This window comes from Podarcis tiliguerta, assembly GCF_965153285.1.
Source record: "Podarcis tiliguerta genome assembly, chromosome: 14".
In the NCBI taxonomy this organism is placed as follows: domain Eukaryota; kingdom Metazoa; phylum Chordata; class Lepidosauria; order Squamata; family Lacertidae; genus Podarcis; species Podarcis tiliguerta.
The window spans coordinates 18,588,759-18,611,929 of NC_139547.1; the positions used below are offsets into that span (position 1 = coordinate 18,588,759).

A 23,171-nucleotide genomic window follows, 5' to 3' on the forward strand; every position below is an offset into this window, starting at 1 on the left:
CCCCACCCCCACCCCCCGATTTACCAAGTCATCATAAACACAGAAGGCTCAAGTCACTTTCTCCCCCACTTCAAAAAGCTGGATTTTTGCAGCGGCAACAACTGAAGTACTCATGTGCCAATAAAAATCCATTGATGTCAGTACATTATAAATAACTAAGAAAAAAGGGGAGGGGAGGATCTGAATATGTATTCAAATAGACACAAGGTCCAGTTTGCTACCAAAAAATGGTGCGTATCTTTCATCTGTAGGCATACATCAAAACACACCTTTCAACATCTCTTAGCCAGAGATGCAAAGAGCTTTTGAAAGCAAAAACAAATCTTTGACAACTATCTGGGTGGGGAATGGGGAGGGGGAGAGAAATATAGAACAGCAGTTTAAAAAGGGGTTGTTTTTTAGCCTACAACGGGATTTTCTTGTCACCATATGCAAAAACAATCCCATTAATAAGAGCATGAACATACATCAAGGAAGCGTGCCACAGTAGCAACTATAGCCTAGTACTGGGGACCCCCAATATGGTGTCCATGGGCAACACAGCACTCTCAGATATCCCTCATGGGTTTCACCATGCTTCCTTCCCCATCTCAATTTTCAAAAATTGGTTTTCTGGTCATCTGAGGAGCTATTGGGGGGGGGGTTGCCTGCTCCTTTCTCATCCACATTTTACTTGGGTTTTTTGGTGGGGGTGAAAATGGTTTGGAATGGAAGCAACTTCTCAGCCTCACTAGGTTTTCTTCTTGGAATGAGTAGTTTATGGTTTCTTATCTTACCCCACATATGCCCCTGGTCCCACATAAGTTGGGGACCCCTGTACTAATGCACTGGGCCCTTCAAAATGGCATACAAATTCAGGTGTCTGCGCCATCTTTATACAGGACTTTTAGACCTATATTACCATATGTCCCGATCACAAGAATCTGCATTGGGTAAGCCATCTGAGGACATCTCATAAGAAGCAGCCAAACTTTCCCTGAAAGGAGAAACAGAGCTGAGCTCTAAGAAGAAGAAAAATATCAGAGCTCTTTGGTCAGGTCAATGATGATATTTCAGCATCACAAGTCAGAAACTTCCTGGCATTTTTGCCAGCTTGCTCTTCTATTGACCAAGAAGTTTTAAAAAACCCACTGAGTTTTTCCTCCATTAACTAAGAGATGAGTAATTGTCTAGTGAGTGTATCTTGGATTAGGAATTTTCAAGGTGGTGAGATCATTGTTAAAAACTTAGATATATAATCTAATCGCCAATGGCACATTAAACCTAGGTTATTGTTGTCTCTTTTTTGCGATGGAGATGATGATGATGATAATTTCATTGCTATATCACTTTGTATTTTAAACAGCAAAGCTCAAAGTGGTTTACAACACATTAAAACTTCAAATAAAGCACGCCAGAATAAAACAAACGAGAGCTTCGAGGAAAATATTTCAGGTCCTCCTCTAAGTGACATTTTGCTTTCTCCAGTCACCAAACTGGCAACCATAGATTTCCAAGTGGTCTCAACTGGACCTGCTCCAGTCACAAAACACGCCTGGTGCCTGGCTGATTTCTAACACCATTGAGGTTCGTGCCTGTGGTGTTCCAAGCTGCGGAGAGGAGAGACTTTGGACAAGATGTCCTTAATATGATCCACTCCTCTCCCTTCTGCTGTTGCTGCCTAATCCCCACCAGTGCTCCCAGAGAAAGGGCAGGTGAGTAAGCAAGAAGTGGCTGCTGGCTACGGTTCCTTGAACCCCCCCAGAGTAGGGGGCAATAGCAAGAGGAAAAACAACAGAGTAAGGGGTTCTAGAGATCAGCACTGGCCGCCTTCAAAGCCATGAGCCTTGGCTGGTGCCCAGCAATACCTATCACCAACACCAGGCATAGGCAAACTCGGCCCTCCAGATGTTTTGGGACTACAACTCCCATCATCCCTGACCACTGGTGTCCTGTTTGCTAGGGATGATGGGAGTTGTAGTCCCCAAACATCTGGAGGGCTGGGTTTGCCTACGCCTGACCAACACCATTTCCGTACACCTCTAAACTAAATGCAATGTACATTCATTTGGATGTGAGGCATCTAAGTTATATGCATGTCTATTCACATTAGAAGCCTAAAGCGAAGGAATTAACAGTTTTGTGACACACGGCATCCTATCCCCACTGCCCTGATTCCCTCTTTAAGATGGCCAAACTACAGTACAATGCTGCAGCAACAGAGGAAGCCACAATTCTTAAAAGCACAATAGGACCCTTGGGGGGATAGATGCGGCAACCTTTAGCTACCTAGCCTACAACAGGGATTGATAGGCCACTCTATTCCCAATCCATGTCAATTTCAAACATCTATATTCCAAATGCCCTCCTGTCCCATTTCTGCATAAAGCCTGCAATCCTTCCCCCTATTGCCACAAAAAAACAGTATTCACATGTGTTTAAAAACAAGTGTTTAAATAGGCATTTTATCGCAAAATAAGCGTTTCTAAAAACATCCTAAAATAAATCTTTGCAAACCATATTGGAATGTTCCCAGCCAAGAACTGTGTCACAAAAGTCCAAAGGATAATTCCATTCCATACTTCATACAAATCCAGGAAGCCCGGATCAGGTCAGCTCCCAAAGGACTTTTCGGAGATCAAAATCCTTGAGCATCAGAGGAACAGAGCCTTACATCAACTCAGTCCATTGGTCCTCCTAGCTCAGTATTTTCTACACTTGCAGTCAGCAGTTTTGAAGGATTTTATATAGGGGTCTCTCTCAGTCCTTCCTCGAGAGGATTGAACCTGATACCTTTTGCATTCAAAGCAGACTCTCTGCCACTGATCCCCAAATCCCCTGAACTCAGGCTTGCCCTTCCTTCAGCATCTTGTATCCACTGCTTATTCTTCCCCTTTCCTTCAACTCCCATGCCTTTCCAACATGGCCAAGCATCAGGGACAATGGGAGTTGTCAGGGACAATGGGAGTCCAGCAATATCTTGAGGGCCATCGGTTCCCCATCCCTGCACTGAAGTGTGGATGACATTTAAGCATCTGTAGTCGCTAGCTGCAATTGAACCAATCGCACAACCAGTTTTGTGTACCCAACTGGGGCGGGGGAAGAGAGAGAGAGAGAACTCACACAGCAATCTGCTTTTGAAAATGAGAGTACCTGCAAAAACAGTGTTTGATAAGACATGGGAGTCTGTTCTTTATTAAAAAATAAAATCATCCTATTGGGAAGACCCTAAAAAACACTTCTTTGGATGACAGTCACTATCTTGGGCTGCACATGAATAGTCCCACATGACAATTCATTGACTAGGACCCAACATCCAAACCATCTATAGTTTGCTTTCTTGTTTTTTAACTGATTCACCAAAGACATAAATAAACACACTACAAATCCTCAGTGTAGAAACATTTCTGAGGATCCACAAAGGGGAGGGTCTGTCTTCAAAGACAAAAATTGTAATTTAAGATACAAAAACGCCAATGATTCTTTTTTTTTTTTTAAAGAAGGGATGGCCATTGCTTACATTTGATATTTTATTTTTCATTGAATTTTAGAATTCAAAGCATTCCCTATTGCAGCATTGCCACGAAGCCTATTGCCAGAAGAAAACACAGGTGTTTTACCTTCACAGGAAAACTATCTGCCACGTTTGGACGTAAAATGGAAGGGGAAATGTGAAGTATCTATTTCATCAAATCTGGTCTAAGGAGCAGGCAGTCAAAGCATGGGCAGACTCACCAGTGGCCGGCTTTCAAGAAACCTGAGCCACAGAGCCTGTGCTTTCACGTCAGCCTCGACGAGTGAGAAGTAGAAACTTTGATCTGTAATTACAGCATTGGCTGATTAATCACATTGATTAAGCAGCCCAAACTTGCAGCCCTGGTTTTATATATTAATATAAAACCACATACACACCGTGCATTTCACAATCTGGTGCCTATTCACATTCCCTTGCAAATGTTGATAATCACAGGTGAATTCTGAGAATGTCCAGAAGTAAGATGTATAACCATGATTGTCAGACATACACAAGTCAATACTAACATGCTGCAATCACATTTACTGGAGGTGCCTTTTAACATTCAGTTACGTATATCTGAGTTTTGCAAAATTAATCTGAAAACGTTGGTATTCGCCAACTTTGAGCATTCATGACAACATATTTAAAGTGTCTGTGCAATATATATATATATATATATATATATATATATATATATATATATTTATACACATGCACACTTCCTCATTTTACATTCAAACCAATGCTTCAGGATTGGCTTCAGAGGTCCAGCTTCTTAGCCTATGCATTAGCAAAGATCCAACGGGGATAGGAACTTCTCAGTGGTGGCACCACAGTTGTGGAAATCTCTCCCTGGGAAGATCCAGCAATCCCCTTCCCTACCATTTTTAGATGCCATTTGAATATGTTTTTATTTCTGAAGGTGTTTAGATAGATAACAAAAGGCCAATCTAGATTAGTGATTTATCACAGCTGCACCATGTTCTTGACACAACAATAGTGTGTTATTAGTGGTGCATTTATTCTACTTTGTTAGTTGTTAGCAATTCTGCAATGCTTCCCCATTGTCAACACATTATTGCTCTCCAGAGGGACCACAGCGCAACAAAAGCAGGACAAGCAAAACTAAAAGCTCCAAACAAGTTATAGAATTTCAGCAAGAAATGACAAAATATGCACTGAAACAGCATCGTCGCCCCAAAACTTTTGTGGGCACAAACTGCTTTGAAAGCAATATTGCATATGGCCACCTTGACAGGAGCCTGAGTGAAAAATCATCATGAATTCACAATAAAAAGGACGTCTGGAGGGCTCTCTGAGCAGCACAATCGGTGCTCTGCTGATTTTTTTGAAATAAAAAAACCAGTGTGTATTTTTAGGGAATTATTTAATTTTTAATACAGTATATTATTGTTGCCATGTTTCTTGTAATGCTAAGCCGCTTTACAAATTTAGCTTGAACAGCAGGGTGTAAATAAATCATGCAAAAGAGAGCTTCATCTGAGAAACGGCTCTGAGACAAAGGGGCCCAGAATCTCTCACCACACAAGCTAAATCACACCTGCACTGTCTGCGAGCCACTATCCTTTGTGTAAGGAAAGTTTAAAATGTTTCACTGTACTCTTCTGTACGCGTTCAAACTTTTGCAGGAAACATCAAGAAAGAAACCTACCTCTCATGAACAATACATGAAGCTTCATAGCAAGCCAGACCATCAGTCAGTTTAGCACAGGGCGTGAATCTTTCATCTGTCTTTATTATATGCAATAAGCCTTCCTCTTTTTCCTGTCCGGTTTTCAATCAATTCCCCAATTACAAAAGTCTAAACGGAGCACACATCCCAGTGCAGATACATTTCTGAAGGGGGACTGTCTTTCTGGATGTGAGATATAAACTTACTATTTCACATAACCCAACACTGTGTATCTTGGAAGCAGCTATCCAAGGTTCTGTCACCAGAGATTCTTTCTCAACTTATAATACTAGGGACTGAACCCAGGACTTTTCTCACATGAAGACACAGCATGTGCTCTGCCAGTGAGCTATGGGACTTCTTTCTCAGTTTCACTTGAGGAAATTCCACAGAGGAGAGTAACCACACTAGTCCCAAGGCAGAGGCTGCGCCTTGCAATGAGACACACACATCATAGAATCATAGAGTTGGAAGAGACCACAAGGGCCATCGAGTCCAACCCCCTGCCAAGCAGGAAACACCATCAGAGCACTCGTGACATGTTGTCAAGCCTCTGCTTAAAGACCTCCAAAGAAGGAGACTCCATCACACTCCTTGGCAGCAAATTCCACTGTCGAACAGCTCTTACTGTCAGGAAGTTCTTCCTAATGTTTAGGTGGAATCTTCTAATGTTTAGGTGGAATCTTCATCAGAATGGAAATTCATAACAAGAGCTACCAATTGCCTTCTGCAGAGTCCTATGAAGGCATACATGTGCAAGAATGGATCCCTGGGCTCTTTGCAAAGCTTTAATCAGGGGGTTAGTTCTTAATACAGACAAGAAAAACTAGATAGTACACCAACCCTCTAAAAGCATCATCAACAAGAAGAAGAGAACTTTCATGCCGGAGAGTTGTATCCAACACTGGTCCTACTCATAGCTGGTCCATTAGTGGATATAATAATAATAAATAATAAAATTTTATTTATATCCCGCCCTCCCCAGCCAAAGCCAGGCTCAGAGTGGCTAACAACAATAAAAGTAACACAGTATTCTAAAATCAATTCATTCTAAAATCAGTTCAAAATCAAATTAATGGCAACCACTGGGCCAGAGTTCTACGAGGATCACCAAAGGAGGAGGTCAGACTGTGCCTTGGCCAAAGGCCTGGTGGAACAGCTCTGTCTTGCAAGCCCTGAGGAAAGATGTCAAGTCCCGCAGGGCCCTATTCTAGTTCCCTTAATTTCAACGGGTCTGCTACAAGTAGAACTTAGCTTGACACAACCCATCAATATCCACGTACCATCACTGTGGCTCAATAAAGTTTATTGCTATTTCCCTTCAGAAGTAAAGTGAAAAATGAATCAAGTCATAATAAACTAGTTGCATGTTTTCCTTATCATGTCACCAGAGTGCATCAACATGAACACTTCATGTGGGCCCAAAATGAGCAAAGGCCTATTTCACTCACTTCCAAAAGATGGTAATGCCCAGTTCTCCCCCCCCCCCTAGAAAAATAGGTGCTGGAACTCACCATGAACTCTTCATACTCTTGAAAAGGCAACGGCACCCACCTGAGAGATGCCAGAACTGAGGTCCGGCGAGTTCAAGCTGAAAAAGAGCCCTGGTACCACCTACATCAAAGATGCCCTGCATCAGGGGTTGCCAGATTTACATTTCAAGGTGACTGGAATCTCACACTTTAAAAATTCATACAGGAGAGAAACCATAAAAAGCTGGTCTAGAGTAACAGACTAGGGTGATGTCCACTGTTTCCAGGGACTGTTCACATTGTGAGACTTTGGGTGAGCTGAGTTTGTTTGGGCTCAGAGAGAGAGCCCAGAGGCTGAGAGGAAGGGTGTATCGAAAGGAATCAATATTATTTATATATATGTGTATGTGTGTGTGTGTGTGTATATATATATATATATATATATATATATATATATATATACATATATATATATACATATATATATATATATATATATATACACACATATATATATGTAACTGTGTATTAATGTAACATTTTTATAGGTAGCTGTCTGTTTTTGCAATATTTTGTTTAAGTTGTCTACTTTGCTTCAGTTTTTTGTATATCTCTTAGAGATATTTTCATTTCTTATGCAGTATATAAATTTAATAATAGCAGCAGCAGCAGCAGAATGGGTACTGGAGAGAGGCGTGATTTGGTGGACGCCTGGAATGAAAACATCTTGGGTTCAAACCTTTTTCTAGAGCGGAAACACTGGTTTTGCCCAGGTGAACTACATCTCTATAGTGAGGCTGAGTTGCGAACCAAGGAGGTTTCTGCCACCAACTCACAAGCTAGCAAATTTCATTCTCAGTCTCCTCATTGAACAAATTAAAATGGGAAGAAGTGGAGGTTTGCAGCTCAGTGGCTGAGCAACTGCTCTGCATGCAGAAGGCATCTCCCGGTGAGACTGAGAAAGGCTCCCTGCCTGAAACCTTGGAGAGCCACTGCCGCTCAGTTTAGACGAATATTGAGTAGTTGGACCAATGGCCTAACTCAGTATAAGGCTACTCCCTATGTTTCTAACAATAGTGACCCATCGTACAGAGCTATTCTGAGGATTACCCAGATAATGTAAGTGAAGTTCCTTGGACAAATTAAAATGTGCATGTGAACAGACCCCTTAGCTAGCACAGTAATGATAACGGTACTTAACATTTATATGAGGCTTAAGATTCTAAATCCTCATCTAAAATGCTAAGTGCCATTACAGTGGTACCTCAGGTTACATACGCTTCAGGTTACAGACTCCACTAACCCAGAAATAGTACCTCGGGTTAAGAACTTTACCTCAGGATGAGAACAGAAATCGTGTGGTGGCACGATTTTCATGTACGGCACTGAAAGAGAATGTCATGAAAATGTTTTATAGGTGGTATATTACACCAGTAAAATTAGCAAAAATGTATAAGACTTGCAATAAGTGTTGGAAATGTAAAGAAAAAGATGGTTCATTCTATCATATGTGGTGGGAATGTAAAAGAGTGAAAGGCTTCTGGGAAATGATATATAATGAGTTGAAAAAGATTTTAAAATATACTTTTACAAAGAAACCAGAAGCCTTTCTGCTAGGTATCATAGGAAAAGAGATTAAAAGAAAGGACAGTAAGTTTTTCCAGTATGCAGTGACGGCGGCAAGGGTGTTACTGGCACAGAAATGGAAACAACAAGAAATACCGACAGTGGAAGATTGGAGATCAAAGTTGTTAGACTACGCTGAATTGGACAAGATGACAGGAAAGATTAGATACCTAAGAGACCAAAAGTTTACAGAAAACTGGGGAAAATTTGTTGATTATCTGGAAAATATAAGTGAAGGCGAAATAACGCTAGAAGGTTTTAAAAGAGCACTGTGAAAATATGAGAGATATTGTCTAAAGGAAACGAAGGGAAAAGATTCAAACAATGACAATATAAAGGACAAGAAATGCGTAAGACTACGAAAGATTTATGGAAAAGTTGAAGGAAGTCCAAAAAAGAAAGACTTTGAATATTTGAATGTGAAAATATTGTATGTTTTGTTTTGTTTTGTTGTAAATTAATAAAAATTATTATATATGAAATCGTGTGGTGGCAGCGGGAGGCCCCATTAGCTAAAGTGGTACCTCAGGTTAAGAACAGTTTCAGGTTAAGAACACACCTCCAGAACGAATTAAGTTCTTAACCCGAGGTACCACTGTATTATTATTATTATTATTATTATTATTATTATTATTATTATTACACAGCTAACTAGGGGGTCTGTTCACAACCAGGAAGCACAAGGCCACGCACAAGCTCCAGAGTGCTGCTTATAAAAAAGAAAAGAAAAAGGCACAGCAAATTGCACTTGCGGCAAGCAAGCATCCCAATACAAGTCTTCCTAAAGCAAGTGGAGCGCCTAGTTGCAAGAATCTGTACTCAAGATTCAGCACTAGGCAGTTCATCTTATGCACAGGTGGGCGTTGGCTCCTGAGCTCTTCCCCACCACCACCCAACAGTCTCCGCAAACTACCCGAACTAAAGCAAAATGAGAGCAGCTAGCCAATAAGAGCCAGTCTGCACATTCTATGGATTTATAAGAAGTGAAGCTTTTCCTGGACCGTACCACTTCAGGCTCCAGGTGGGCAACTATGTTCGTGAACATTCTCCTATGGCGAAAGGGGTTCTACATACACCGCACTACGCATCAAAAACAAGCACGATACGGAGAAGGAATAGGTCTAGTCTTTTCCTGTGACTTAGCTGGTTCATGCATGCTTTGTTGAAGTGGGGAATATTTTTTTTAAAAAGTGATTCCCCCACCCACTCCCAAAAAAACTCACATTGTCCAGTCCGGGGGGGGGGGGGATGCTTTCCTGGTTGTTTCTGATACGTGTACAAGCTGGTCCTCAATGGAAGAAGAGATCACAATACACAGCATGTTAATAATGAGAGGCAGGCAGGCAGGCAGGCAGACCAGTGCACACCGGAAGCAATTACATCAGGGATAATTATACAAAGAATAGGCAGTTGCCGTGGGATTTTATTGCAGTGCTATCGTCCGACGTAGCTAGTGATTAGGGACTAGCGCCTTGGAGATTCCAGATCTACCCTTGGACACAAAGCTCACTTCTGCCACCTCTCAGCAAAGCCTACCTCACAAGGTTGGTGTGAGAACAAGCGGAAGGATGAAGAGGTAGAACCACATATGTTGCATCCATCTCCTTGGAAGAAGGACAGGATAGACATTTAATAAGGTAAAGGTAAAGGGACCCCTGACCATTAGGTCCAGTCGTGACCGACTCTGGGGTTGTGGCGCTCATCTCGCTTTATTGGCCGAGGGAGCCGGTGTACAGCTTCCAGGTCATGTGGCCAGCATGACTAGCCAACTTCCGGCAAACCAGAGCAGCACATGGAAATGCCGTTTACCTTCCCGCCAGAGTGGTACCTATTTATCTACTTGCACTTTGACGTGCTTTCGTACTGCTAGGTTGGCAGGAGCAGGGACCGAGCAATGGGAGCTCACCCCGTCGCAGGGATTCAAACCGCCAACCTTCTGATCGGCAAGCCCTAGGCTCTGTGGTTTAACCCACAGCGCCACCCGCGTCCCTAGATGAGTGAATAATTTGCTTTGCCAGCAAAAAAAGAGAGGCTTCAATTCACCCTATATGGCGCTCCTGCCTTTCCATTCTCCATCTCTAAGCTGCCACCACCCCCTGCAAGCCTTGTTAGCACCCTCCTCCATCCTCCCCTTGCTTGGAGAATGGCGTGGGAAAGCTGCCCATGGGCTTTTCACAAATCCAGTAGCCCCTTGAACCAAAACCAATTAGAATGGTCCAAGGTCCTGCCATTGAAGGCTGGGCCTTCTTTTCAAATGGCTGCAGTCTCAATGGTTTCAAGGAGCCTGGATGTGAATGTGCAAGGCCCACTTAAGAGTGGTGCTTAAGGCAGGGCCAAGGTGAATGGAACATCTCTCTTCTATAGGAACAGCGGCTCCTGTTTCTAAGAGACCAACTGACCAAGACTTTGTCGAAAATCTCTCCCCTCTCCCCCTCCTGTTCTCCGAGCTGTCGAGCCTCACTTGCCCCTAACTAAGCCAAAAGCAAGGCAATCAATATAGCCATCAACTATAACAATTGTGATTTCTGCTGAAGAGAAAGGAAGCCATTGAAGATCAGGTGAGATCAACTGACACGCAAATTTGTCAGGGTCGGCAGGGTTTTCCCCTTGGGGGGGGCAATACATTCTACAGGCACACAGAGAGAAACACGGACGTGTAATTCAGTTTGATCACAATGAAGGGGGGGGGGGAGAAAGTCATGTTCAAAGTAGAAATGCCAATTAAGGATTTGGGGGGGTGGGGGACAAATTCATCCAGTTCACATTGTAACACTAACCTACCTAGTTAACACATCGTGGACCAACACGCAATAAACTGAACCAGAACTATCATTCAGATTCTTATTTTATTTTACTTCCTTTAGTTTTTACCCCACCCTTCCTCCCTATGGAGTCCAGGGCAGCAATTCGCAAACCTCCAAATGTTGTGATGTGCTTCTCTAACCAGAAAAACACATTATATTAAGGGATAGTGCACCCCCAAAATGTGTATAACAGTGAAAACGTATCAAAATGCATTATAGTAGGATAAATGGCTTGCAAAAAATGCATACATTAAGACGAAATGGCATGCAAAAAAAAATGTGTCTATTAGGAGAAACATGCATGAGAATGCATACAAATTTTCATGCAGACTTAAAAAAAATACTGCTGAGGAAATAAGAGTGAACGGGACTTAAAGACTGGAAAAATGAGAAACTCACATAGCTGACAGATTTGTCCATCCCTACAGCCAACAGATTTTTTTAAAAAAAATGAGTGTAGTGTAACAACACAACCTTCTTATTTCACCCTTTCTTAAAGAGCAAATATATAGTCCTTCTCTATTTCACCTCCATAACAACCCTCTGAGGTAGATTAGGCAGAGAGAAAACAACCAACTCAAGCCCCACCTACGGTGGAACTATCTGTCCATTTTGATTTTCTCAATTTCTTTATATCTTTCCCAATCTTAAATTCAGTTCTCCACATTTTGCAGCAATTTGCCGTTATTATTTTTTTTATTTTTAAAAAGAATCTTCACAAAAAATCATCTGCATTTGGGTGTGAATTTCTCCTAACAAACGTACTACAAAATAGCTATGAGATGAACTGTACACCAGAAAATCCAATTTTTTAGTCTCACCTCTGCTACGAAATGTACAAGGTTGGTCTTTTAAAAGTTCCTATTTCATAGCCTCACCCCTCTACTGCATTGAGGGCAGTTTTAGGCAGTATTGGTAATAGTGACATATTACAAATAATACAAATTTTGTGCACTCAATACAATTTACTAATGAAATATATATTTATTTATGCACTTAAATATGTTGTGCATGCATGCAAACTGTGTTATAATGATATATACCACACATACATGCCCTTCAAAAACCATGTTGGCAGCTCGTTTGCTCAGAGAGCAGTAAATGAATGCTCTGAGCAAACAAAACAGGTGATCTGATCAACTTTGCAGAGGTGTTGCAAAGATTATGAAGCTCAGGTGAGGCGCTTTGAACACTTGGTAAGTGCTATATAAATTTCATTGGACATCTGCCATTCAGCTGGCTACAACCACATAAATTTGACCTTGGTTAAATTTGCAAATCTAAAACATTCACTTTTGACACACTGAAAAAACAAAAGAAATTACCATGCACTGTTAGAAAGCAAAGCACCATTCATGTTTTCTTTTTCTTCCCATCAAGTAACACCACAGAACCAAATGTGAAGAACCAAATGTGGCCTGATCTTACAGATCCCACAGATTAAAATTTGGTCCATTGCCAACAAGTCAAAAGCTCACAACTACATGTACCACCAAGTGATGCTCTGCGTGTACAGATCTAACACCTGCAACTGTGTTTTCAAATTGTATAGCCTCTAACACAATATTATCGAGTGGGGGGAACTTAAACATTTTGCTGCAGGTCTTCCAGTAACAAGTTCACGAGACGAAAGAAAAAATGGTTTGGGAGGGAGGGAGAAATAAGAAACCTAGGGACAAGGTCACAGCAGAAAAGGAAAATGGTTTGGGAGGGAGAAAAATGAGCAGGTTCAGATACAAGTTTTTAGTTTAAAGTTTTCCTAAAGCCAAGTTGTGGTGGAAATTTTCAATGAAAGGGAGAGGCAAAGGTTCCTGATCTTAGCTGTGTTGATGCACTGGGCCTGCATGCCTTCTCTTCTCTCTTTTGCTACAGCCTAACATAACAGTTAGGGACGCGGGTGGCGCTGTGGGTAAAAGCCTCAGTGCCTAGGACTTGCCGATCGAAAGGTCGGCGGTTCAAATCCCCGCGGCGGGGTGCACTCCCGTCGCTCGGTCCCAGCGCCTGCCAACCTAGCAGTTCGAAAGCACCCCCGGGTGCAAGTAGATAAATAGGGACCGCTTACTGGCGGGAAGGTAAACGGCGTTCCCGTGTGCTGCGCTGGCTCGCCAGATGCAGCTTGTCACGCTGGCCACATGACCCGGAAGTGTCTCCAGACAGCGCTGGCCCCCGGCCTCTTGAGTGAGATGGGCGCACAACCCTAGAGTCTGTCAAGACTGGCCCGTACGGGCAGGGGTACCTTTACTTTAACATAACAATTGCTGCCAAGTGATGATATCACATTTGTGCATGCTGCCCCCCTGACACACACAAACCGTCTCTCTAGTCAAATACGCCCAGCTGCCACACTTGTTAGTGGTACATGATAAGCATGCAGTTCACATGCAACGAAATTCGGCATCCACACCAGCTGTTCTCATATCCATTCCGGTGCTTCAACACAGCGGCAAAACATCTGCCTTGAATGCAGAACGTTCTAGGTTCAGTCCTGAGCATCTCCAGATAGGGGTGGGAAAGAACATAATCTGAGAGAGCTGCTGCCCATCCACTGAGGTAGATGGACCAATGGTCTTTCGGCACAAGGCAGCTTCCTAGGTTCCTGCGGGAGCAAGGAGAACCTTGAGCTCCTTGGAGGAAACGCGAGATCTACAGTGGTACCTCAGGTTACAGACACTTCAGGTTACAGATGCTTCAGGTTACAGACCCCGCTAACCCAGAAATAGTACCTAGGGTTAAGAACTTTGCTTCAGGATAAGAACAGAAATCGTGCTCCAGCGGCGCAGCAGCAGCGGGAGGCCCCATTAGCTAAAGTGGTGCTTCAGGTTAAGAACAGTTTCAGGTTAAGAACAGACCTCCAGAACGAATTAAGTTCTTAACCCGAGGTACCACTGTAAATGTAACACACAAACAAACATGGTCTTGTCAACGGAGACACAGCGCTACTTGGGCAAAGCAATGTCACAGACACTTATAAACAGAATCACCTCAAAAGGCAAGGAGGCAAGGCAAGGGGGGCTGAAGACAGCAAGAGAAAAGTGGGAGGGAAAGGTTATATAATCTAAAGGGGAAGGCCAGATGAATTGAGGAAGCTAAGAAATGTTCCACTGCTCTATGGTGGGCTCTCCTTCATCAGAAGCTTTTAAACAGAGGTAGGGTGGCACTGTGGGTTAAACCACAGAGCCTAGGACTTGCCGATCAGAAGGTCGGCGGTTCGAATCCCCATGACGGGCTGAGTTCCCGTTTCACAGTCCCAGCTCCTGCCAACCTAGCAGTTTGAAAGCACGTCAAAGTGCAAGTAGATAAATAGGTACCACTTCGGCGGGAAGGTAAACGGCATTTTCATGTGCTGCTCTGGTTTGCCAGAAGTGGCTTAGTCATGCTGGCCACGTGACCCGGTAGCTGTAAGCAATTTATTCACTCATCTAGGGAAGCGGGTGGCGCTGTGGGTTAAACCACAGAGCCTAGGGCTTGCCGATCAGAAGGTCGGCGGTTCGAATCCCTGCGATGGGGTGAGCTCCCGTTGCTTGGTCCCTGCTCCTGCCAACCTAGCAGTTTGAAAGCACGTCAAACTGCAAGTAGATAAATAGGTACCGCTCTGGCGGGAAGGTAAACGGCATTTCCATGTGCTGCTCTGGTTTGCCAGAAGTGGCTTAGTCATGCTGGCCACGTGACCCGGAAGCTGTAAGCCGGCTCCCTCGGCCAGTAAAGCGAGATGAGCGCCGCAACCCCAGAGTCGGCCACGACTGGACCTAATGGTCAGGGGTCCCTTTACCCTTTACCTAGGGTAGCCATCAGTCTGGGATGCTTCAATCGAAATTCCTGCATTGTAGAGGGTTGGACTAGATGGCATTTGGGGTCCCTTCCAGCTCTACAATTCTATGAAGTGGGAAATATGCCATGCGCATGAGTATTTTATTTGGTCGCATCAAATATGCTCATTTCGAGGCCACAAGTGACCGAGAGGCCAAATGCCCCTCTGTCTGGCCCTTGAGACCTTTCCCAGGCCACACCTCCTCACTGGCCCCGTTTTCGAATGCCTGGAAAGTGTCCTTGGACTCTGACCATGCCTCTTACTTGTCTGAATGGAGACAGCAGTGTACAGTGGTACCTCGCAAGACGAATGTCTCGGAAGACGAAAAACTCGCAAGACGAAAGAGTTTTTCATTTTCTGAGTTGCTTCACAAGACGGATTTCCCCATGGGCTTGCTTCGCAAGATGAAACGTCTTGCGCCTTTTTTTAAAAACCGCCAATGCATTCCTATGGGAAACTGTCAATACACAGTGGTGCTTTGCAAGACGAAAAAATTCACAAGACGAAAAAACTCGCAGAACGAATTAATTTCGTCTTGTGAGGCACCACTGTATGTAGAAACTGGACTACTGTACAAAAGGGGAAATCACACATGTAGCTCCTCCCACTTTTGCCCTAGCACCGCTAGAAAGAGACTCTCGGGGCCAGGAAAACGTTCCCCACCTCTGTTCTAGGGCAATTTCAAAGTGCAAGAATATTCAAGGCAGCTCAAGTTGCAGCCTGAAAGCCATGCCGCTGCTTTCAATGGGGCTTAAGCATAGGAAGTCAGCTGGGTGCTGTCCAACATGTACACAAGGACTCTATCGACATTTTATTTATGTATAGATATTTTAAAAGTAAGAGCCTCACTGCATAACATTATTAAACAGAAAGTGATCCCTCCCAATGGCTTTTCGTTGGCCTTTGCATCACACTCCGGGGCTGTGTCCAGAATGCTATTCCACATGGTTTGGAAAGAACAAAAACTGGTTGCGTAAATGGCACCTTCGTTTTCATGTCCCTACAGCGTGAGGAAAGAAATAATTCATTCTCATCTTCCCAAGACTATGTGCTACAGCTGAGCTCCATTTCTGGAAAATCCACACCTTTTCATTCCGGCAATGCATGTGGGACGCCGACAAATCACAGAATTGCTGCTGTAATTTTGGATTAGTAACGCTTCCTTAAATGATAGTCTAATTCCAGGCCTTTATGCTTTCAAGCATTCAAACTCACAGAGCCCTTTTTCCTGGGAGGCTTCCTGTGGAATTAGCACCATCGTTAATTTTTTCCAGTCTTAAAAAAAAAAAAAAAAAAGCATACATATATTGTACAATGACTTCTCATTAGAACAAACAAAAATAAACTCCTTACAAGTTTTTCCTTTGTGTTGGTGAGTCTACGATTTAACACAGTAACATTCTCAAATTCAGGAATTATTAACTGTTTTCATCCTGAGGGCCACATTCCATTAAGGACAGCTTTCTGGGGGCCACGTAGCAGCGCAGCACAGGGCCAGAAACAAAAGTGGACAGAGCAATGATTGTAAATTTTGCCTTTGTCCAGTTTCTAAACACATCTTACTCTGGAAACCCAGCCAGATGGGTGGGTATTATTATTATTATTATTATTATTATTATTATTATTATTATTTCCATCCAGAGAAGCAGTTCATTCCAGCCTTGCAAAAGCACTCAAGGAGAATATGCAGCAGGCCCAAAGAGGGTGTGAATGGGGAGGGGGGCGCCCTGGAGAGAGTCCCAAGGGCCAGATGGAGAAATCTGAAGGGCCATATTCAGCCTCCAGACCTGAAGCTCCACCTTCCCATACATTTTGCATGTTATTTGTGTGGCTGGTTCCTTACACTCAGTTGTCTATAGCCAGCTGCAAACCTATGGCCTGATCCTCAACCCCAGACAGACAAATTATTTAAGCAGATTTGCAAAGCATGTATATTCAGAAGTGCATCCCACTAGGTTAAATTAGACTTATTCCCAAGTAAGGATGCCTAAGATTGCAGCCATGACTTCATGGACTCAACGGGATAAATTTAATTTATGTCCTAGTATATCATAGAACTGTAGAGTTGGAACGGACCCAAGGGTCAACTAGTCCAACCCTCTGCAATGCAGGAATCTCAACACACAGTACCCCAACCAATTGGAAACCATACCAGACCCTGCTTAGCTTTGCAAACACGCTAGCAGTTTTATTGCTGCACCAGATCGTGGAACATGCTCTTGGTGGGCAATTAAGATGATTATTATCTTATTTCTTATGCCCCACCTTTGCACTCATAAAATCCCAGGGTAGCTAACAATTCTACTCCCATTATGTCCCAAAGGCCTGATGGAACATATTAGACCTTAACGTGTTACCTGACCTAAAACAATATGTGGGACAGCCTGATATAAACAAGGAAGGCGTTCCAGAACTGGGGTGCCACCACTAAAAAGGCTCTACTTCATATAGTGGTCCTCCAGGCCATATTCACTAGGGGCACTACTAGCAGGGCCGCCTCTGAGGATCTTAAAAGCCTAGGTTGGTTGGTACTGGGTAAAGCACTCCTTCAAGTATGATGTATGTATAATTCCCCTCTTTCAGTTGTGAATTGCCTTAGTCTTCTCCTTACCTCTTTGAAAGACAGGTAAGTCCCAGTACATTGTCTTAAGAGGCAATAACATTGCTGAAAGCTAAGCAGGTCTGGGTCTGGACTGTATTTGGAGGAGAGACTGCCCAGGAGCCCCATTCATACCAGCTTGAGTTCCATCACAGAAAAAAGGTGGGGTCCAAATACAAAAGCATCACTTAAATGGATGTGCTCTAAAAATGAACAAAAGGCCTTTATTTGGATACTGGCCTCTTAGCTTGGTGTGACTTTTCACCTGCCAAACAGCTTGCAAGGTAAATAGGAGGCTGCCTTAAACATCAGGTTGGGCCATTGGTCAATACTGTCTTTCTATACTATCTACACTGACAGAGCAAAGGCCCTCCTGGATTTCAGACAGCGGACATTCCCAGTCCCATTTGGAGATGCCAAGGATTAAATCTGGGGTGTCCAGCACACACAGCAGGCGCTCCACCGCTGATCTACAGTCCTTCCCCAGATGTTCTTCAGAGTAAGCAAAGATTTTGGCCTCAGGTTGACCCACATCAAGAACAAATATTTGAAACCAAGCAGATGGATTTTGAGCATCTGCCAAACATAGGCCACATCTCCCTTCTTCAGTATCAACTTTATCCACAAAGGACTAGCTCACACAGGCACATTGAATGCTTGGCTCTGGGTGGCTAGCAGTTGAATGTCAACCAGACCCATTGGAAAGCATTACAAAGAAAGCTGTTTTATAATCAGGCTGTTTGCCCATCTACCTCTTTATTGCAGCTCTCCAGAGTTTCAGACAGGGGACATTCCAAGCCCCACCTAGAGATGCAAGGGATTGAACCTGAGATCTTCTGCATGCAAAGGAGATGTAGCTCTACCACTTAGCGACAGCTGCCTTATTACATGTTCCAGTCATCTCCTTATCCATGGGTCAGCAAACTTTTTCAGCAGGGGGCCAGTCCACCATCCCTCAGATCTTGTGGGGGGCCGGACTATATTTTTGGGGGGAAATGAACGAATTCCTATGCCCCACAAATAACCTAGAGATGCATTTTAAATAAAAGGGCACATCCTACTCATGTAAAAACATGCTGATTCCTGGACCATCCACGGGCTGGATTTAGAAGGCGATTGGGCCGGATCCAGCCCCTGGGCCTTAGTTTGCCTACCCATGTCCTAATTTTTCAGGCATCAAGTGATGAACCTGAAGGTGATCAGTAGTCTTTAAAAAGGCATCAACGTAAATATTGGCTGGTGCATCAAAGAAAAGTAATTTGAAACAATCAACTCCTTCAATGCTTGATAAATGGTAAAGTGTATATTTTTAATAGATCAGAATACTGGAAGTAAATACACCCATCCAAAAAAACAATAGGCACTACTGACTGATAACTAGTCCAGAATAGTCAGAGAAAGAGCTACAAAATGAACAGTTATCATAAATTAGGAAACAGAATTTTTTAAAAAGACTCCTGCAAACCCAGCTTCCAGTCAAATTCCAGTGAAATTACTTATGTTAAAACCCATGATGCTACAAGTCAAATACAGTGACATTGACAATCAGATTCAACAGATCTATTACGGAATCAGATCTACACTAAATTAGGGCCAATCTTTTTGTTGCATGAATTCCAAAAGCAGCCACTCATTCAAAGAATAGATTCCAAGAACTATCTTTCTATGCATTAAGTCAAGTAACCACTCAAGCTAATCTTGTTGGGTAGTACCTATCCAAATCTCATTCAAAAAAAAATCGCCAATGTGAATCCGATCAAGATCTTGAAGAATAGCACAGAATATTCTAAAACATTACTTCCTGAAAATATTTTCTGCGCAAGAAATGAAGCTGTTAAAAAAAACCCAATCCAACCAAAATGAAGCACTACCATTCCATTCTTCTAAGTTCCATATGTTTCAGTGGGAGACTTAAACTGAATCCTAAATGTTTAGCAGAGAGTAGGAATGGATGGAGTTGTCTGGTTTCAAGCCAATTTCATGTGTGTTGATTCGTAAGTTTGCCCTGTCCCCCTTTTGCATTTTAAAAAAAATATTCCACAATAAAAATAGTTTTAAAATGATATTTCAATATGCATTTCAATATACACCTACATGCATTTTATCCAAAATACCCCTGTGTTGATACATTTTGCTACATTTGAGCCAGGAAATGTATCACAAAATTCAGAGAAGCACAGAATCCAAGAGATAATTAACATTCCAATCCGTTCATTCATATTAATATGCATCAGATTTCACAGAAAATCAAATTCCTCACCCATCTCTACTTAAGAGTAAGTACCACTGAACATTGTGGTTATTGCTTCCAAGTTGTTGGTTTTTTTAAAGCCACATAGGATGTACTGCCAAGAACAAGGTTTAACTCCTTCCTGTTCTGTTCAATTGAGCGTACAGCATGATCTTAAGAATCATAATCAGAAGCAAGCCCCACAGAGTTCAGCTGGAACAACTCAGTAGTAATTCAGACCATTTAAAAGTTAAGCACTTTTAACAAAGCTGGAGCAGAGTTCCATTCCTCCCCCTCCATTTACTTTGGGCTCTATACTGACAGGGAAAAAGTACAAGATTGCAACCATTAGCGAAACCCACTCAGATTTCCTATAAATGGTAGGCTACTTTTGGTAAAACCTACTTTTTTGCTCCGATCAAGATTCTTCTCCAGCAGCATAGCGATGGAGAGAAAATGCCTGACTCTTTAAGAAGATGGGAACACCTACAGCCACAGCAAAATGTGCAAAATGTACTAAAGTATCCAATGTGCACAACTGTCTACATCTGCAATATTCTAGACCTAGAGTGATCCAAGCACAGCTTTGTAGGTACGATTATAGTGCCTTTGTTTCTCTTTGAGTTCTATGGATACAATAAAACCACCTTTATTCAAGCAGTTTTGCAATATCGTCCTAAACATTAAAGGGAACACTAAGTGCACAGGGTTTTTTTTTGCACCGACTGCAAAGAATTGGACACAGGTTGTATTACCAAGCAAACTTATTTGGGAGTAAATTACGCTGAACCAAGGGGGACTTACTTCTGAGTAAACAGGCACACGCTCAGGATGCAAGTGTGGTGTGAATATTGAAAAGTTCCAGATAAGCAAATCCTTATACAGTGATACGACCCTCTCCAATTCCACTTTCCTGGTCAAATTCAGTATGCCCCCAATTTATTCCTAAAGTGACCAATTACAAGCATGGTGTGTAATTCGCTTATTGGTGGCTTTAAGAAAAAGAACTCAACCGTTTCATCACAGACAGACCAACTGACAACTGTTAGCTAAAAGGGCTGATTATTATAATGTTCCAGCCCTGAAGAACAAATGTGGCAATAAACAGCAGAGGAGGACTTAGGGAGCTGCCTTATACAAAGTCAAATCATTTGTCCATCCATCTCAGTGTTGTCTACTGTACTTGAAGGAGCTTTCCAGGGTTCTAGCTAGGAGACTTTCACAGCTCTATTAGGGAGATCCAGAAGAACTGAGCTGGCAACCTGGAAACATGTGTGCTATCATTAAGCTATGGCCTTTCCACCATCACTCTCATGCCTAACTTGTGAACGTCCTCATGGCATAAAGCTGCTTTCTGCAAGGAACTGAATACTGCGTGAGATGGATCAAATGAATGTTTAATTTCTTCCATAATCACACATTCCTATAAACCTATGCCTTACATGTCTAGGCAGCTTGGTTCCTGCTCTCCAAAGCACTTCACAAACATAGATGTGTTAGATTTGGTGGTTATTCAGTTTTGGGAAGGGGGTAATCACTCTGTACATGCTCATTGGAACCATATTACATCTTTACATACCCCTAGGGTAGTGCAACCAGGTTTTAAGGCACTGGTTGTAAAGTAGTGCTTTTGTGGGGGGGGGGAGAATAAACTCTGACTTACTAAATTTCAACTCATTTCAGGGCCTCCCAACTCAACACCCATTTGGGAGATGTGCAAAAATCTTTGCACATAGTCATGAGGACTTCAGCTTCCATGTGTGCAAGAACTGGGGATTTGGAGGAGCAAACCCCACTTTGTCATTATAAGAGTACAACAGGAGCACCTCTGCTTATGCCTAAAAGCTACACAACCAGGGAAACACTAAACCAACAAGGGAAGACACTTAGCTCAGCAGTAGAGCACAACACAGACAGTCCTGGGCACAATTGGCAGCATCTGCAAATAGACCTAAGAAAAGACCCAGTCTGAAACCCTGAAGATTTTCTGCCAGTCAGGGTAGACCGGGGGCAGTCAACATGGTGATGGCCATTGTCATTGGACTACAACTCCCATCATCCCTGATCATTGGCATTGCTGGCTGGGACTGATGGGAGTTTAATCCAACATGTGGAGGGCACCATGTTGGCTACCTCTAGCATAGACCATGATGAGCTAGATGGATGAACGCCCTGACTTGGCTAGTCTTATAAGAACAAAATAGTACCTCTACCTGAGCTTGCTTCTTTCAGATACATGTCTTTGTCTCTCTCAAATACACACACACACACATGCACTACCAAGTTCATAACAGGTGATGGAGAAAAGAAGGAACCCCTGCATGCTTTATGCTGCCCCAATGGCTTGCGTGCCACAAATTGAGAAGCTGTTGCTGTTAAGGTCTGAGGAATTAAATTGTTGCTTATCTGTACTGGTTATGATGGGAACACCAACCAGCACCAACAGCCCTGTGGGAAGGTAGATAAGAGCAAGGGAGGCAGGCAAAGGCTAGATCACAGCCTGCTGCAATGAGACTACCGTGTCCCCATCCCATTCCACACCAGAAGTCACAGGTCCAGATTTATATTTTGTTTTAGTATTTTAAAGTGTTAAACTGCCTTGGGTGCCTTTGCAGAAAGGGTAGATAGAGATAGATTAGATAGATAGATGCAATAAATAAAAAATTATGCCAGGTTGTGCCATTTGCATATTACATTTTACTGGGTTGTGTTTTTTTCTTTTAAACTAGGTAACCTGCTCTGAGACCTTCAACTGAAAGGTGAGTAATTAGCACACCTACTTAATTAAATTAATTGATTAGTAATACTAAGCAGTGTATCAAACCCTCAATGGGGGGGGGGATGGGGAGACCTCTATTCCCTGGACCTTTCTAAACATTGTTGATGTTTTTCTGTTGGTGGGGAGGAATGACTGTCAACAACATCCACCAACTAGGGAGTCAGCTCCTGAAAGAATTATAGTGATCTTTTGTGAATTGTTTTCCATGGTTTAAGGTTGGCGGGGGGGGGGGAGGAGGACCGAGAGTTGCTTCCAACCAAATCAGGCAAAAAGCACTTATTTGCCTCAAATTGGCGGCTAAAATGTGCCAGGAGTGAGAGACTAGGCCGAGCTAGCGCTGTGCTTTGCGTTGCCATGGGAACGGAATGCAGATTTCCCCAATTGCTTTTTTATTTGCTAGACATTGTAATACATATTATGTTTCAACTCTGGGGTTTGCAGTGGAGGTAAAGAATCCTTTATGAATGTTAACCATTCAGGCAACTTGGAGGAGGGGAGGTGGTGGTGAGATTGGGAATGGGGGGGGGTTGTCGGCGAGAGAGAGAGAGAGACAGAAAAGTCTCAGCAGTTAAAACAGGTAGTTTATATGCAGGCAGAGTCTCAATGTTAAAGTCTGGCCCTAGGAACCAGGCCCCTTTCTATTCAAGAAACTCTCCCTTCATTT

General features: G+C 42.9%; 1 long non-coding RNA gene across 2 annotated transcripts in view; it reads right to left on the bottom strand.

Annotated features, from left to right (window-relative positions):
* The window catches only part of LOC310663878, a 95,839-nt gene that overhangs the window by 55,834 nt on the left and 16,834 nt on the right, over window positions 1–23,171 (bottom strand). The gene's annotated exons all lie outside the window — the stretch shown is intronic.